The sequence below is a fragment of the Oncorhynchus clarkii genome, chromosome 29, assembly GCF_045791955.1.
Source record: "Oncorhynchus clarkii lewisi isolate Uvic-CL-2024 chromosome 29, UVic_Ocla_1.0, whole genome shotgun sequence".
Classification (NCBI taxonomy): domain Eukaryota; kingdom Metazoa; phylum Chordata; class Actinopteri; order Salmoniformes; family Salmonidae; genus Oncorhynchus; species Oncorhynchus clarkii.
Window position 1 is genome coordinate 13,621,971 of NC_092175.1, and position 16,246 is coordinate 13,638,216.

At 41.3% G+C, this 16,246-nt stretch overlaps 1 pseudogene; it reads right to left on the bottom strand.

Annotated features, from left to right (window-relative positions):
- LOC139388142 (lipoxygenase homology domain-containing protein 1-like) overlaps nt 1-16,246 on the bottom strand; it is a 33,375-nt pseudogene that overhangs the window by 729 nt on the left and 16,400 nt on the right.

The following is a 16,246-nucleotide window of genomic DNA, read 5'->3' on the forward strand; positions in this document are numbered from 1 at the left end:
TGAAAATAAGACCCATTGCGCGAAAAGCAGTAAATAATATTACAAGCTTCATTAAATACGTTTTGCAAAGATTTGATCTGAAACAAATAGGTGTGGATTAGATTTTATGAGCTCTTTTCATGCCTGGCGATCGAGTTTATTACTACTAGTGATTGAATTCCATAAGAGCAGAGTATACTGTTGAGAGGCCTGACTCATCAGTCTGTAAAAGAGCTCTTATTGCCAAGTGAGATCATTCTAATCCTGGCTGGCATAACAGAAAAAAAAGAGAAAACCCTCCAACCCAATCATTTCTGCTTATTCTTTACATAAACACAAGCCCAAGAGCAGCGTACCGCAATAACCTCTTTTTCTTTGAGTTCTCCATCACAATTTATTTTGATTGCCCCTTCTTCCCCTCCAGTGCGATCCAGATGGTCTCTGCGTCCTCTGTGTCCACCGTGGTGGTAATCATTTCATATTCTTTCAAACAAAAGTACAGACAAAATGCGTTAGCTTGGCCCTGGGGGGACCGAATTCTCTTGAACAGTCCATTAGGTCATTAGTAGAGTCAGTGTCCAGCCCTTGCATAACCCCAATGTTGGACATTTTTGTTGCAGACCTGATTCAACTAATCAAGGGCTTAGAAGGCTAGGACAAAAATGTGAAACTGGGGTTATGTGAGGACAGGATTGCAATAGGATAGGATTCAAAGTAGATTACAGTACACTATAGTAATTTCATCATGATCTGATTGGAACACTGTAAATACAAGAGCCAGGAATTCTTCCTGACTGCATAGCCTTACCAGGAGAAATGCTTGGCCCTACTAAAGAGAACTCAGGCTTGTGTGCAACTGATCTTACAGGTCTTCTCGTTGAGGTCTAGGATGCCGCTGTTGGCGCAGGCCAACTCCCTCGTGATCTGACCGTCGTCCTCATTCTTGGCCAAAGAGCGGTCTCATGGGAAACGGAACGTCTTGTCCAGGGCCTCATCTTTTACATCAATGTATTCTATGTGCTACATCAGAGCAGGCCCTGATCATGACATATCAGTAGAGTATGAAACAACTGACAGGGTATGAAATAGACAGGCGTGATAAACAATATATCATAAAAACGACCTAGTTCACAGTCGGTGCATAAATACACAATGCAGATTTAGGTATGGAGGGAAGGGCGTACAGCTCCCTGCCATCCAGCACCTCTATACCAGGCAGTTTTAGAGGAAGTCCCTAAACATTGTCAAAGACTCCAGCCACCCAAGTCATAGACTGTTCTCTCTGCTACCGTACGGCAAGTGGTACAGATGCACCAAGTCTGGAACCAACAGGACCCTGGACAGCTTCTACCCCCAAGTCATAAGACTTAACTATCTGCATTGACCCTTTTTGTACTAACTCTTTTGACTCATCACATATGCTGCTGCTACTGTTTTATCTATCCTGTTGCCTAGACACAGTGTCCCTACCTACTGTATATACAGTGCCTTGCGAAAGTATTCGGCCCCCTTGAACTTTGCGACCTTTTGCCACATTTCAGGCTTCAAACATAAAGATATAAAACTTCACTTTTTGTGTGAAGAATCAACAACAAGTGGGACACAATCATGAAGTGGAACGACATTTATTGGATATTTCAAACTTTTTTAACAAATCAAAAACTGAAAAATTGGGCGTGCAAAATTATTCAGCCCCTTTACTTTCAGTGCAGCAAACTCTCTCCAGAAGTTCAGTGAGGATATCTGAATGATCCAATGTTGACCTAAATGACTAATGAGGATAAATACAATCCACCTGTGTGTAATCAAGTCTCCGTATAAATGCACCTGCACTGTGATAGTCTCAGAGGTCCGTTAAATGCGCAGAGAGCATCATGAAGAACAAGGAACACACCAGGCAGGTCCGAGATACTGTTGTGAAGAAGTTTAAAGCCGGATTTGGATACAAAAAGATTTCCCAAGCTTTAAACATCCCAAGGAGCACTGTGCAAGCGATAATATTGAAATGGAAGGAGTATCAGATCACTGCAAATCTACCAAGACCTGGCCGTCACTCTAAACTTTCAGCTCATACAAGGAGAAGACTGATCAGAGATGCAGCCAAGAGGCCCATGATCACTCTGGATGAACTGCAGATATCTACAGCTGAGGTGGGAGACTCTGTCCATAGGACAACAATCAGTCGTATATTGCACAAATCTGGCCTTTATGGAAGAGTGGCAAGAAGAAAGCCATTTCTTAAAGATATCCATAAAAAGTGTTGTTTAAAGTTTGCCACAAGCCACCTGGGAGACACACCAAACATGTGGAAGAAGGTGCTCTGGTCAGATGAAACCAAAATTGAACTTTTTGGCAACAATGCAAAACGTTATGTTTGGCGTAAAAGCAACACAGCTGAACACACCATCCCCACTGTCAAACATGGTGGTGGCAGCATCATGGTTTGGGCCTGCTTTTCTTCAGCAGGGACAGGGAAGATGGTTAAAATTGATGGGAAGATGGATGGAGCCAAATACAGGACCATTCTGGAAGATAACCTGATGGAGTCTGCAAAAGACCTGAGACTGGGACGGAGATTTGTCTTCCAACAAGACAATGATCCAAAACATAAAGCAAAATCTACAATGGAATGGTTCAAAAATAAACATATCCAGGTGTTAGAATGGTCAAGTCAAAGTCCAGACCTGAATCCAATCGAGAATCTGTGGAAAGAACTGAAAACTGCTGTTCACAAATGCTCTCCATCCAACCTCACTGAGCTCGAGCTGTTTTGCAAGGAGGAATGGGAAAAAATGTCAGTCTCTCGATGTGCAAAACTGATAGAGACATACCCCAAGCGACTTACAGCTGTAATCGCAGCAAAAGGTGGCGCTACAAAGTATTAACTTAAGGGGGCTGAATAATTTTGCACGCCCAATTTTTCAGTTTTTGATTTGTTTAAAAAGTTTGAAATTTTCAATAAATGTTGTTCCACTTCATGATTGTGTCCCACTTGTTGTTGATTCTTCACAAAAAAATACAGTTTTATATCTTTATGTTTGAAGCCTGAAATGTGGCAAAAGGTCGCAAAGTTCAAGGGGGCCGAATACTTTCGCAAGGCACTGTATCTACCTCAATTACCTCGTACCCCTGGACATTGACTCGGTACTGGTGCCTTGTGTACAGTGGGGCAAAAAAGTATTTAGTCAGCCACCAATTGTGCAAGTTCTCCCACTTAAAAAGATGAGAGAGGCCTGTAATTTTCACCATATGTACACTTTAACTATAACTATTAAAATCCTGAAAATCACATTGTAGGATTTTTAATGAATGTATTTGCAAATTATGGTGGAAAATAAGTATTTGGTCACCTACAAACAAGCAAGATTTCTGGCTCTCACAGACCTGTAACTTCTTCTTTAAGAGGCTCCTCTGTCCTCCACTCGTTACCTGTATTAATGGCACCTGTTTGAACTTGTTATCATTATAAAAGACACCTGTCCACAACCTCAAACAGTCACACTCCAAACTCCACTATGGCCAAGACCAAAGAGCTGTCAAAGGACACCAGAAACAAAATTGTAGACCTACATAAGGCTGGGAAGACTGAATCTGCAATAGGTAAGCAGCTTGGTGAGCAAAAAATCCCAGAACCACACGGGGGGACCTAGTTAATGACCTGCAGAGAGCTGGGACCAAAGTAACAAAGCCTACCATCAGTAACACACTACGCCACCAGGGACTCAAATCCTGCAGTGCCAGATGTGTCCCCCAGTGCCAGTACATGTCCAGGCCCGTCTGAAGTTTGCTAGAGAGCATTTGGATGATCCAGAAGAAGATTCAGAGAATGTCATATGGTCAGATGAAACCAAAATATAACTTTTTGGTAAAAACTCAACTCGTTGTGTTTGGAGGACAAAGAATGCTGAGTTGCATCCAAAAAACACCATACCTACTGTGAAGCATGGGGGTGGAAACATCATGCTTTGGGGCTGTTTTTCTGCAAAGGGACCAGGACGACTGATCCGTGTAAAGGAAAGAATGAATGGGGCCATATATCGTGAGATTTTGAGTGAAAACCTCCTTCCATCAGCAAGGGCATTGAAGATGAAACGTGGCTGGGCAACGAAGGAGTGGCTTCGTAAGAAGCATTTCAAGGTCCTGGAGTGGCCTAGCCAGTCTCCAGATCTCAACCCCATAGAAAATATTTGGAGGGAGTTGAAAGTTCATGTTGCCCAGCAACAGCCCCAAAACATCACTGCTCTAGAGGAGATCTGCATGGAGGAATGGGCCAAAATACTAGCAACAGTGTGTGAAAACCTTGTGAAGACTTACAGAAAAGGTTTGACCTCTGTCATTGCCAACAAAGGGTATATAACAAAGTATTGAGATAAACTTTTGTTATTGACCAAATACTTATTTTCCACCATAATTTGCAAATAAATAAATAAAAAATCCTACAATGTGATTTTCTGGAATTGTTTTTCTCATTTTGTCTGTCATAGTTGAAGTGTACCTATGATGAAAATTGCAGGCCTCTCTCATCTTTTTAAGTGGGAGAACTTGCTCAATTGGTGGCTGACTAAATACTTTTTTGCCCCACTGTATATAGCCAAATTATTGTTATTCATTGTGTATTTATTCCTTGTGTGATTATTTTTCTATTATTTCTCTCTTTTTCTTTCTGCTTTGTTGAGAAGGGCCCGTAAATAAGCATTACACTGTTCGTCTACACTTGTTGTTGTTTACGAGACATGTGACAAATAACATTTGATTTGATAGAACCAATAGGTATGCAGGTTTCTTATTTTGACTTGTTCACTGTGATTGCAATTGGCTCCCCTCCCGGTCATGGCATCATATTCCTGATGACTTATTGGCTGACCTGAGTTGTTGTGCCACACCCGGACCTTGGAGAGCTCCCCGATGCGGAGCACATCAGGGAAATGGATCACGTCGGTCTGCTTGTGATCAAACTTGTTGGATTTCAAAGCCAAGGTCCCAGTGTCACAGCTCTCCCTAAACACAATGATCCTCATGTTGGCGTCAGTGACTGCGCCTGTGGAGAGAGAGGAAGGAGAGTCACCAACTTCTATGAAAAGCTGCAGTGATTTTGTGGCTGACTGGGCTCCGAACCCGGGTCTCATGGGCACCACAAGACTGTGTTAACCCTCTGAGCTTAAGGCCATGCAAACTGAATCCCCTTTGTTATACTTTTACAAATCTAAATGCCTGCTTTTTAAATGCTCAACTTACCATCAGCTGAAACTACAGCCTTCATAAAAATCTATTTACCAATAACCATTCCCCGTCGCCAGACGATAACACAGATTATATAAACCTAATTTCACCCCAAAGGTCTCTGTAAACCTTCCCCATTAGCCACTAACATTCTGCCTTTCAAGACATCACTTCACCATCTGTCAGACATCCTTAAAAATGTATAAAATCACTAAAATATTGACTTCCATAGACTGCCTTTCAAATAGTCCCCTATTAACAACTAACCAACTACCTTATCAAATTAAATCCCTGTTTCCTCTGAGTCACATGTGACGCATGTGCTTGCAAGTTTGTGTGTGTGTACATCAAGTCTTTAACTTGTGTGCGCGTGAATGCCTGTGTGTGTGTGTGTGTGTGTGTGTGTGTGTGTGTGTGTGTGTGTGTGTGTGTGTGTAAAGTTGAGATGGAGGTTAGTGATTATCTGATGTGATTCTCTGATCCCCCCCCCCCCCCCCCCCCCCCCCCCACACACACACACACACACACACACACGGCCTCAGTGAGAAGATGAGGGCCATGTCTTCAGTAACACTGGCAGCCAATGGCAGAATGAGGAGCTTTTTGAAGTGAGCTCAGACACCTAGCTCCTCTATCATGTCAATCAGCAGCCTGCCTCTCCTCTGCGGTGGAAAACTGTACGGCAAAGGAGCAAAGCCCAGCAACAGTTTTCAGAGTAGTATCTCATTCATTAGCCTATATGAGTCTAAATGGAATGTCGCATTCCACCTCTGCTGCAGCGTCATGTCTCTCCAAGCAGAAAAGAGGCTCCGCTGTGCCACAGAGATAAAGTGAATCAGGAGGATATACTGTAACAAACATCCCAGCTAGTTAGGAACAGGACTTAAGCTGGATCTGGGGCAGTGTATAATAAATGGTGTTGATTTGCAGTGAAAGATAGAGAGTGAGGGACACTGTGATTACAGAAAATTGATGTAAATGTGGTTCAGGGAACTACGATAATGACTAGGCTTTAGTTCAGTGGAATAATGTAGTCTTGAGATTGATACCTGGGCCTGTATTCATAAAGTGACTCGGAGTAGGATTGCTTTTCTAAGATCAGGTCCCCCCCTGCCCATTTATTATAATCTAAAAGGCAAAAACGATCCTAGATCAGTATGTTTTACTCTAAGACGCTTTATGAATACAGGCCCTGGTTAGTCACATGAACATGGACTTTAATGAGGACTGTAGAATGTGTTGTTTGTCTGACCCACCTCCGATGTCGCTGGTCTTAACCTGGATAATGTAGGTGGTGCTCTCCACCATCTCCTCCTCTTCCACCACGGCAGCCATCTCACATATCATGGTCCTCTTGTGCCCTTTGGTCTTAGACAGCCATTCCTCACAGGTGAACTCCGACACATTATCTGTGGTCAGGTTATGCATGATAATCTGTGGGAAATTATAATGAATAAATTATCAATTAGTCGAAGTCATTAACCCTTATTTGACTAGGTGTGAGGTAAAGTGGCTGACACATTGACCAATTCGTCACAGCAACAACCTTTTCAGAAATTTAGAGTGCATTTTTAAGTGGATTTGCATATTAAAGTGAATGGGAGCCTTTACAACTGCTGTAATTATATTAGGATAAAGCATCAATCAACTATATGTTGTCAGGATAAGGCAATACCTGTGTACAGGACTAATCTGAAGGACAATTCCATTATCTGTAGGACAATACCAGACAAACATCAACAAAGATCAACCATAATCCATAGTGGTAAAATGCAAAAAATATAAATACAGTCAGATCCATAATTATTGGCACCCTTGATAAATATGAGCAAAAAAGACTGCATAAAATAAATACGAATACTGAGCTATATTGTATGCAAAGAAATTGACATTTTATTATTTTATACTAATACAATTTCTCAGAGAAATAGATTTGGTTTAACAAGCAATTTAAAAAAAGATCTCATAAAGATAGGAGTTACAATTGTTGGCACCCCTGTTTTTAATATTCTAGCACCCTCCCTTTGCAAGGTTAACAACACAGCCTTTTTCTAAAATATTTTATGAGATTGGAAAACACTTTGGGAGAGATCTTAGACCATTCTTCCATACAGAATCTTCCCAGATCCTTGATATCCTTAGTCTGCTCTTTACATTCAAACCACAGGTTTTCAATGGGTCAAGTCGGGAGACTGAGATGGCCATTGAAAAATGTAGATTTTGTGGTAAATTAATAAGTTATTTCTATGGATTTTTATTAATGCTTGGGGTTATTGTCTTGCTGGAAGATCCACTTGCTGCCAAGTATCAACCTCCTGGCAGAGGCAACCAGGTTTTTTGCTGAAATGTCCTGGAACTTGGTAATGTTCATGGTGCTGTTGACCTTAACAAGGGCCCCAGGAATAGTTGAAGCAAAATAGCCCCATAACATCAAAGATCCACCACCATATTTTACCATAGATTTGAGGTACTTTTCTGCATATTCTTCTGATTTTCAATATAGTTTCCTCTGAAACCAGAAACTGTTAATTAACCACAAAATGGTTTGAATGTAAGAGTCTGGATCTGGAAAGATTCTGTATGGAAGAATGGTCTAAGCTCTCTCGCAAAGTGTTTTCCAATCACATAAAAGGTTTTCAAAAAAGGCTGTGTCGTTATCCTCGCAGGGGGAGAGTACTAGAATATTGAAAAGAGGGGTGCCAATATTTTTGACCCCAATTCTTTGAGATTTTTCTGCATTTCTTGTTAAACAAAATATTTGTCTCTGGGCAATTGTATTAGTATAAAATAACATAATTTCCCACCTTTTTGGAGCATACAATATAGCTCAGTATTTGTATTATTTATTTTCTTGTCTTTTTGCTCATATTTATCAAGGCTGCCAATAATGATGGACCTGACAGTATATGTAAATACTGTGCATTATGAGCATATCCCTCTTCCCCCCAGTGAGTTTGACCACTTGTCATGGACAGGGTGTAACTGTAGAAAGTACCCTACTGTAAAAACCCAAGGCTCCGGTAGCCTAACCTTCATTAACTACCATCAATATATTCATTTGAGTGAGATTAGCATGCTGGCAGTGTGCCCAGTTCACTGCAGTGGCCATTTGAATAAACAGTGTGTAATCCATAACGTTAGTACACATCTGTTTGGGATGCTGTACTGCTACTGGGTCAGTCCAAGGACATGGCCCAGCCACAGACCGACACGACTGGGTATGAGCCTTGCCTGCTAGTGTTTCACTAGTCTACAGGCATGCTGGATGATATGGAAAGACATGGAGGGGTTGTTACTGCATAGGAAATGCCTGTGGTAAGGTAAAGTCTTGGCATCAAAGTGAATTTGGGGCCAGCGTTCATATTGTTCTGACAGGGGGAAGCCATCTGCCAGTTCAATATTGACCGTCAAATAGAACTGGAACACAATTATGTCTCAATGAGAAACTTCAAAATGTAGGAGAAAATCTGTAATGTTTCCTGGAGGTGTGTGAAGGGGGTGGTTCAGAATTGTTGTATTGCAATTCTTAGTGCATGTACTACTTCTGTCAACAACAAATACATATCACAACTAATTGGTATGGTAATACATTGAGACAATTAACAATGCCCCTGTGATGTCACATCATAAAATATCAAGGAAGGTGAGTGTGTCATATATTTCATGACAGGGTTATACAATACAATTCAACTTTGTCCAATGTCTTTTTGCTGTCTTGTGTCATTCACAACCCCCTTGACACCACATAAAACAGTAAAACATTGGGATAAAGCATTGTGCTTCTGCTATTGCTCATTACTGAGCCTGTGTCTGTCTGTGTCTGGGGAGAACAGATTCAGCCCAGTATCTGAAGCCTGCCTGCTCCAACCCCACACTGACTGAAATGGGTCAATACACTCATGTGCCATTCAATGAAGCTCACCCCAGATGAACTCTTACCCCTACCGTGCAGAGCTGTGTGAGTGTGTCTGTCCGGTGTGTATGGCTGAATTATGCAGTGACCTATCGCCTGCAGGTAGAGATCAGTGTGTGTGTGTGTGTGTGTTTGTGTGTGTGTGAGAGAGAGAGAGAGAGAGAGAGAGAGAGAGAGAGAGAGAGAAAGAGCAAGTGTGAGAGAAAAAGTCAGAGGGATGTTGGGGATTGAGCAACCCTGTGACCTAAGACTTAGGGCTGATGATTAAATCCGTAGCACTGAAGACCTGTGCTACAGCGCAATACAAAAATACAAATGTAAAGGCAATGTTCCTGCGTTAGTGGAGGCTGCATTCACGATTCGCCCAAACGCTGCATATGTCGGCTCAATCAGAAATTACTTATAAAATGTCAATCGCGCCATAGTGCTGAACTTCAGCGATACGGATTGAATCGAGCCCTTACAGATATCAACCCATGTCTCTCCCTTTCTCTCTCACGCGCGTTGGGCACATAGTTAATAACACCTGTTATTATCGTATTAATAACACCTGGTTACTATCATTCATATTCCATTCACGCAGGTCAATGTGCACTACATGGCCAAATTAGTGGATTCGGCTATTTCAGCCACACGCGTTGCTGATAGGTGTATAAAATTGAAAAACATTGGCAATAGAATGGCCCATACTGAAGAGCTCAGTGACTTTCAACGTGGCATCGTCATAGGATGCCACCTTTCAAACAAGTCAGTTTGTCAAATTTCTGCCCTGCTATAGCTGGAAACGCGTTCTCCGGAGTGATGAATCATGCTTCACCATCTGGCAGTCCGACGGACAAATCTGGGTTTAGCGGTTGCCAGGAGAATGCTACCTGCCTGAATGCATAGTGCCAACTGTAAAGTTTGGTGGAGGAGGAATAATGGTCTGGGGATGTTTTTCATGGTTTGGGCTAGGCCCGTTAGTTCCAGTGAAGGGAAATCTTAACGCTACAGCATACAATTACATTATAGATGATTTTGTGCTTCCAACTTTGTGGCAACAGTTTGGGGAAGGCTATTTCCTGTTTCAGCATGACAATACCCCTGTGCAGAAAGCGAGGTCCATACAGAAATAGTCGGCATGGACGATTAATTAGGGCCGATTTCAAGTTTTCATAACAATTGGTAATCAGCATTTTTGGATGCCGATTATGGCTGATTACATTGAACTCCACGAGGAGACTGCGTGGCAGGCTGACCACCTGTTACGCGAGTGCAGCAAGGAGCCAAGGTAAGTTGCTAGCTAGCATTAAACTTATCTTATAAAAAACAATCAATCAAATCTTAAAATAATCACTAGTTAACTACACATGGTTGATGATATTTCTAGTTTAACTAGCTTATCCTGCGTTGCAAATAATCAATGCGGTGCCTGTTAATTTATCATCGAATCACAGCCTACTTCACCAAACGGGTGATGATTTAACAAGCGCTTTCACGAAAAAGCACTGTCGTTGAACCAATGTACCTAACCATAAACATCAATGCCGTTCTTAAAATCAATACGCAAGTATATGTTTTTAAACCTCCATATTTAGTTAAAAGAAATTCTTGTTAGCAGGCAATATTAACTAGCGGAATTGTGTCACTGCTCTTGTGTTCTGTGCAAGCAGAGTCAGGGTATATGCAGCAGTTTGGGCCGCCTGGCTCGTTGCGAACTGTGTGAAGACCATTTCTTCCTAACAAAGACCGTAATTATAATTGCCAGAATTTTACATAATTATGACATAACATTGAAGGTTGTACAATGTAACAGCAATATTTAGACTTCCGTATTTCACTGTAAGAATAAAAGTTTTGTTTTCAAAATAATTGTTTCCGGATTTGAACATATTAATGACCTAAAGCTCATATTTCTGTGTGTTTATTATAATATAATTAAGTCTATGATTTGATATTTGATAGAGCAGTCTGAGCGGTGGTAGGCAGCAGCAGGCTCGTAAGCATTCATTCAAACAGCACTTTCATGCGTTTGCCAGCAGCTCTTCGAAATGCTTGAAGCACAGCGCTGTTCATGACTTCACGCCTATCAAACTCCCGAGATTAGGCTGGCAATACTATAGTGCCTATAAGAACATCCAATAGTCAAAGGTAAATGAAATACAAATGGTATAGAGAGAAATAGCCCTATAATTCCTATAATAACTAGAACCTAAAACTTCTTAACTGGAAATATAAAAGAAACCACCAGCTTTCATATGTTCTCATGTTGTTGGGGAATAATCAGAATGGATTGGTAACATAGGTAAGATGTTTTATATTCATCATATGTTTGTAAGTTACTTCTCATCAGAATGTTATTTTTGTATAATACTGTGGCGGGGTTGCAGTATCTGTTCTATGTCAAGACTAAGTTGCTTGGGCCGGAGAGGGGGGAGAGGTCAAGCGTGTATCTCTTGGCTCCACAATGTCTGTGTGCCAGTCAGGGTGTCTCTGTGATCTTGTCAAGATAGGATGGATTTGAAGAAAAATAAAATAACATATTTTAGGAGACAAAGCTGAACGTTGAATTATGCCGATGCTGTCTTATCCTGTGTGTGTCTTTGCTATAAAGCAGGGGTGTCAAAGTCAAATGGACGGAGGGCCAAATAAAAAAATCAGCTACAAGACGAGGGCCGGACTGTTCGAATGTTCATTGAAAAATTTTTAAATGACGCATATAGTCTAGTGAACCTAATTGAACCTACTGAAAACCTAACAAATATATTACAATATGATCAGATAAATAAAGCAATATTTTCTTATGGCTCTGTCAGTAATCTTTAATTTTCAACAGACACAAAAGACAAATTTCCTTTATATAAATATCCCCATAACATGAACATTAAATGAAAGAAACCGGTATTCAAGGCACCATCAGTAGACTATATTTTCTATTTTAGCAAAAGTGGGCTAAATTTACTTCAAAGAAAAAACAATAATAGCAATTTTCTATCATCCACTCAACTGAAATATTATATGCGCGTGATGATGCTCATTACATGCTCCATTTTCAAGGCTTTACCGCACAACGCTTCCTGGTGTATGATACAATGATAAGCTGTCAGCTCACCTGTCGCGTTTTCCTCTTGCATCTTTTCCCGTATCTTCGCCACCAGTCCGCTCCTGTGTCCACACATCGCAGGTGCTCCGTCGGTTGTCAAACCCACGAGTTTTTCCCAAGGCAGCTCCATCTCATTTACACATCTTGACACCTCTTCATACAAATCATGCCCCGTAGTTGTGCCATGCATAGGACGTAAAGCCAAAAACTCCTCTGTCACGCTTAGGCTGGAGTCCACTCCGCGGATGAAAATTGACAACTGGGCAATGTCAGAAATGTCGGTGCTCTCATCCACAGCCAAGGAATATGCAATAAAATCTTTTCCCTTTTTCACAAGCTGCTCTTTTAGATTGATGGACAACTGGTCTACTCTCTCGGCAATGGTGTTTCTGCTCAGACTCACATTTAAAAAGAGTTGCCTTTTTTCTGGGCAAACTTCGTCACAAACTTTAATCATGCAGTTTTTGATGAAATCCCCCTCCGTAAATGGCCGGGCTGATTTAGCGATCTCTTCTGCCAAAATAAAACTGGCCTTGACAGCAGCCTGGCCTTGTGATTTGGCTTTTTTGAACAGAGCCTGTCGAGATTTGAGGCCTCGTTTTAATTCCTCTGCCTTTTGTAGCCTTTGTTCCATGTCCATATTCTTGTTTTTGTCCGCGTGTTTCGTTTCATAATGTCGTCTCAGATTATACTCTTTCAGTACCGCCACACTTTCTCCACACAGAAGACACACAGGTTTTCCAGCTACCTTCGTGAACATATACTCCGACTCCCACCTTGTTTGAAACCCCCGGTTCTCAGTATCCACCTTCCGTTTTGCCATTTTTGATGGGTATCTGAAAGTTAATTTTACTGTGATGCTGACGACTGCTGTGCCAATAAATATTGAAATGAAGCAGCCTACTGCTCGGTGCGTCACCTTTGCATTGTGGGAAATGTAGTATTGGTGCGTGTAAAAGATCTGCGGGCTGCCGGCTTGCTGCGGGCCGGTTCTAATAATAAATCAAGATCATCCCAGGGGCCGTAAAAAACCTTCTTGCGGGCCGGATGTGGCCCGCGGGCCTTGACTCTGACATATGTGCTATAAAGGATCTCAGTTGAAATGTGGAAGGGACTCTCAGAGAATTCATTGATATACACTGAATTGATCTGAGAGTCACAGGGTTGTGATAGAGCTCATATATTAAAAATGGACTTTGTGATAACTAACTCTGACTTGTGTGTGGTTTGCTCTCATGATTTGGTAAGAAGAGGAAATTTCCACGACACTGTTCTGAGCAAGGAACTTAAACGTTAGCTTTTTTACATGGCACATATTGCACTTTTACTTTCTTCTCCAACACTATATTTTTGCATTATTTAAACCAAATTGAATTTTATTTATGTATTATATTAAGTTAAAATAAAAGTGTTAATTCAGTATTGTTGTAGTTGTCATTGTTACAAATATATATATATATATATATATATATATATTTTTTACATCCTGTGCACCTACGGCTTTTTTTTTTTCCTCCAATAAATCGGTATCGGCGTTGAAAAATCATAATCGGAACCTCTAGTTCCAACATCTAGTGGAAAGCCTTCCCAGAAGAGTGGAGGCTGTTGTAACAGCAAAGAGGGGACCAACTCCATATCAATGCTAATTATTTTTTAAATGAGCAGGTGTCCACATACTTTTCGTCATGTGAAACATCACTAGACGTAGGCTACATGATACTTCAATTTGCCCTATATCCATCGTGAGGTTGCTACAACCTAGCCTACAAATGAAAGTTCATAACGTAGGTGCACAGGTTGAGATAAATTAGAGTAATCAAGGTGACAGACAGTGAGTGACACATTCAATACCGCCTTGCACACTCTTGCCTGTATGTGATGTGCATTCTGACTGAGTGACAGCAAACTTGGCTGCCCGCTGCAAGTTGAGGAGAGACACACACACCCCCCTCCGCACACTGCTCCTAATCTGCAATTGTTTTGAGGTCAGAATGTGTAGGGAGGAATTTTGCCAACATATATTTAGGCATATTAAAACACTTCCGTTTTTTCCGACCACATGTATCATCTGATCCGATTATTAACTGTCAATTTACGAATACGATTATGAGTATGGCCATGTAGGCACAGCTCTAGTACCTTTAAACTCAACTCTGGACCTCGAAGCCAGTTCCATTTTTGTATTGCTCCCCCCTGATTTAGACCCAGGACACCAGGTGTGTGCAATTAATTGTCATGCAGAACAGAAAACCAGAAGGCTCTGGACCTCGTGGGATAAGAGTTGAATACACCTGCTAGTAGCTGATGTGCGGTGTAAGTAATCAATAGTCCAAACAGTCCCAAAATCGTCTGTTTTGCAAGGAAAACCAAAGTTTCTATTGGACGAATCCAGGTCCTTCCCCAGTTAGTTCCGTTAGTGAAATGTTTTGCAACAGAATCGGCGGACTGAATACACCCTTGATCACCCACACACAGTTCAATTTCATAGCAGTCACATACAACATCCTCACTATGCATGTAGTGGACTACAGTCAACTCCAATGTGAAGGAAGTTTATGATGAACTTCACCAACAGAGTGGAGCAGAGGCCAGGGTTTGTGTAATCTAGCTCTGACTACATCGATTTGCCCAAGGTCAATAAAAAAAATATAACGAAATGACTACCTTGTACTTATGTTTGTCCTCTGTACTTGCGTGTCTTTCTTTGTTTACTGAAATCTATACCATTTCAAGAAAAGTTAATCAAATACAACCAACTTTTTGCTAGTTTCTGTTTCTCAAATGGCAATTTAGCATGTCAATTGAATCTCCGATGACGTTTGTAAATTATACCTGGGCTATAAAATGATTGTAAAAAAATAAGTATTTCTTTGATTTCTATCTCATTATTTATTAGTATCTCAGGACAGAAAATGTACCAGGTTTATAAAGTTATCTGCCAAATTCCATGTTTATAGCATACTGCCCTTGCATCCCACTGCTATGCTGGCTTGACACTGACGCTAAGCAGGGTTGGTCCCTGGATGGGAGACCAGATGCTGCTGAAAGTGGTGTTGGAGGGCCAGTAGGAGGCAAATTGAAAGGACATATAGCCAAGCCAACAAGAATACTTTTTTCTAAATAACTAGACCATTCAAGGGCAGGCAAAGACTGGAAGTAGTTATGCGGCATTACTAAGACTAGCGAATTATATCAGGATTACCTTCTCTCGACGACGTCAGCTAACTGACAAAAAAGCTAGGGGTAAACAAACTGACATAAGTTTAATGCGACAGCTTTACTATCTTTACCGTCAGTGTTAGCAGGTCGGGTAACCACTCTTAAGTGGCAGAATAAGTATCATGCAAATAATTTGTTGTGACAGCCATGTACAGTGGATGCCGCCGAAGTTAGGATAATTACATGGAACTAACGGGAGTGCCCTACCATGCTGACTACACCGGGCATGCGCATGTTTATTTTGTCAATCCACACCAGACGTGATCAGGCAGGTTGAAATATCAAAACTAACTCTGAACCAACTATATTCATTTGGGGACAGGTCGAAAATCATTCAACATTCATGCCAATTTAGCTTGCTTTACTAGCTAATTTGTCCCAGGATATAAACATTGGGTTGATATTTTACCTGAATTGCACAAGGTCCTCTACTCTGAAAATGAATCCACAGATAAAAGGGTAAACCGAGTTTGTGTCTAGTAATCTCTCTTCCTTCAGTCGTCTTCTTCTTTGGACTTTATATGGAGGTTGGCAACCAACTTTAAGGTGCATTACCACCACCAACTGCACTGGAGTGTGGACCTCAGTTTACCCATGTGGATATATGCTCCTAAAAACCAATGAGGAGATGGGAGAGGCAGGACTTTCAGCGCATCAAGCGTCACAAATAGAACCAAGTTCTATTTTAGCGCCTGGCTATGCAGACGTGCGAGCAGTGTGGATGCAATGATTCAATAATGTATGTGTAAATGTATTTTGCAATGCTCGGGCACATAACGCGAGCGGTGTGGTCAGCATGGTACACGGCTGTACCATACTCGAGGGACCTCGCG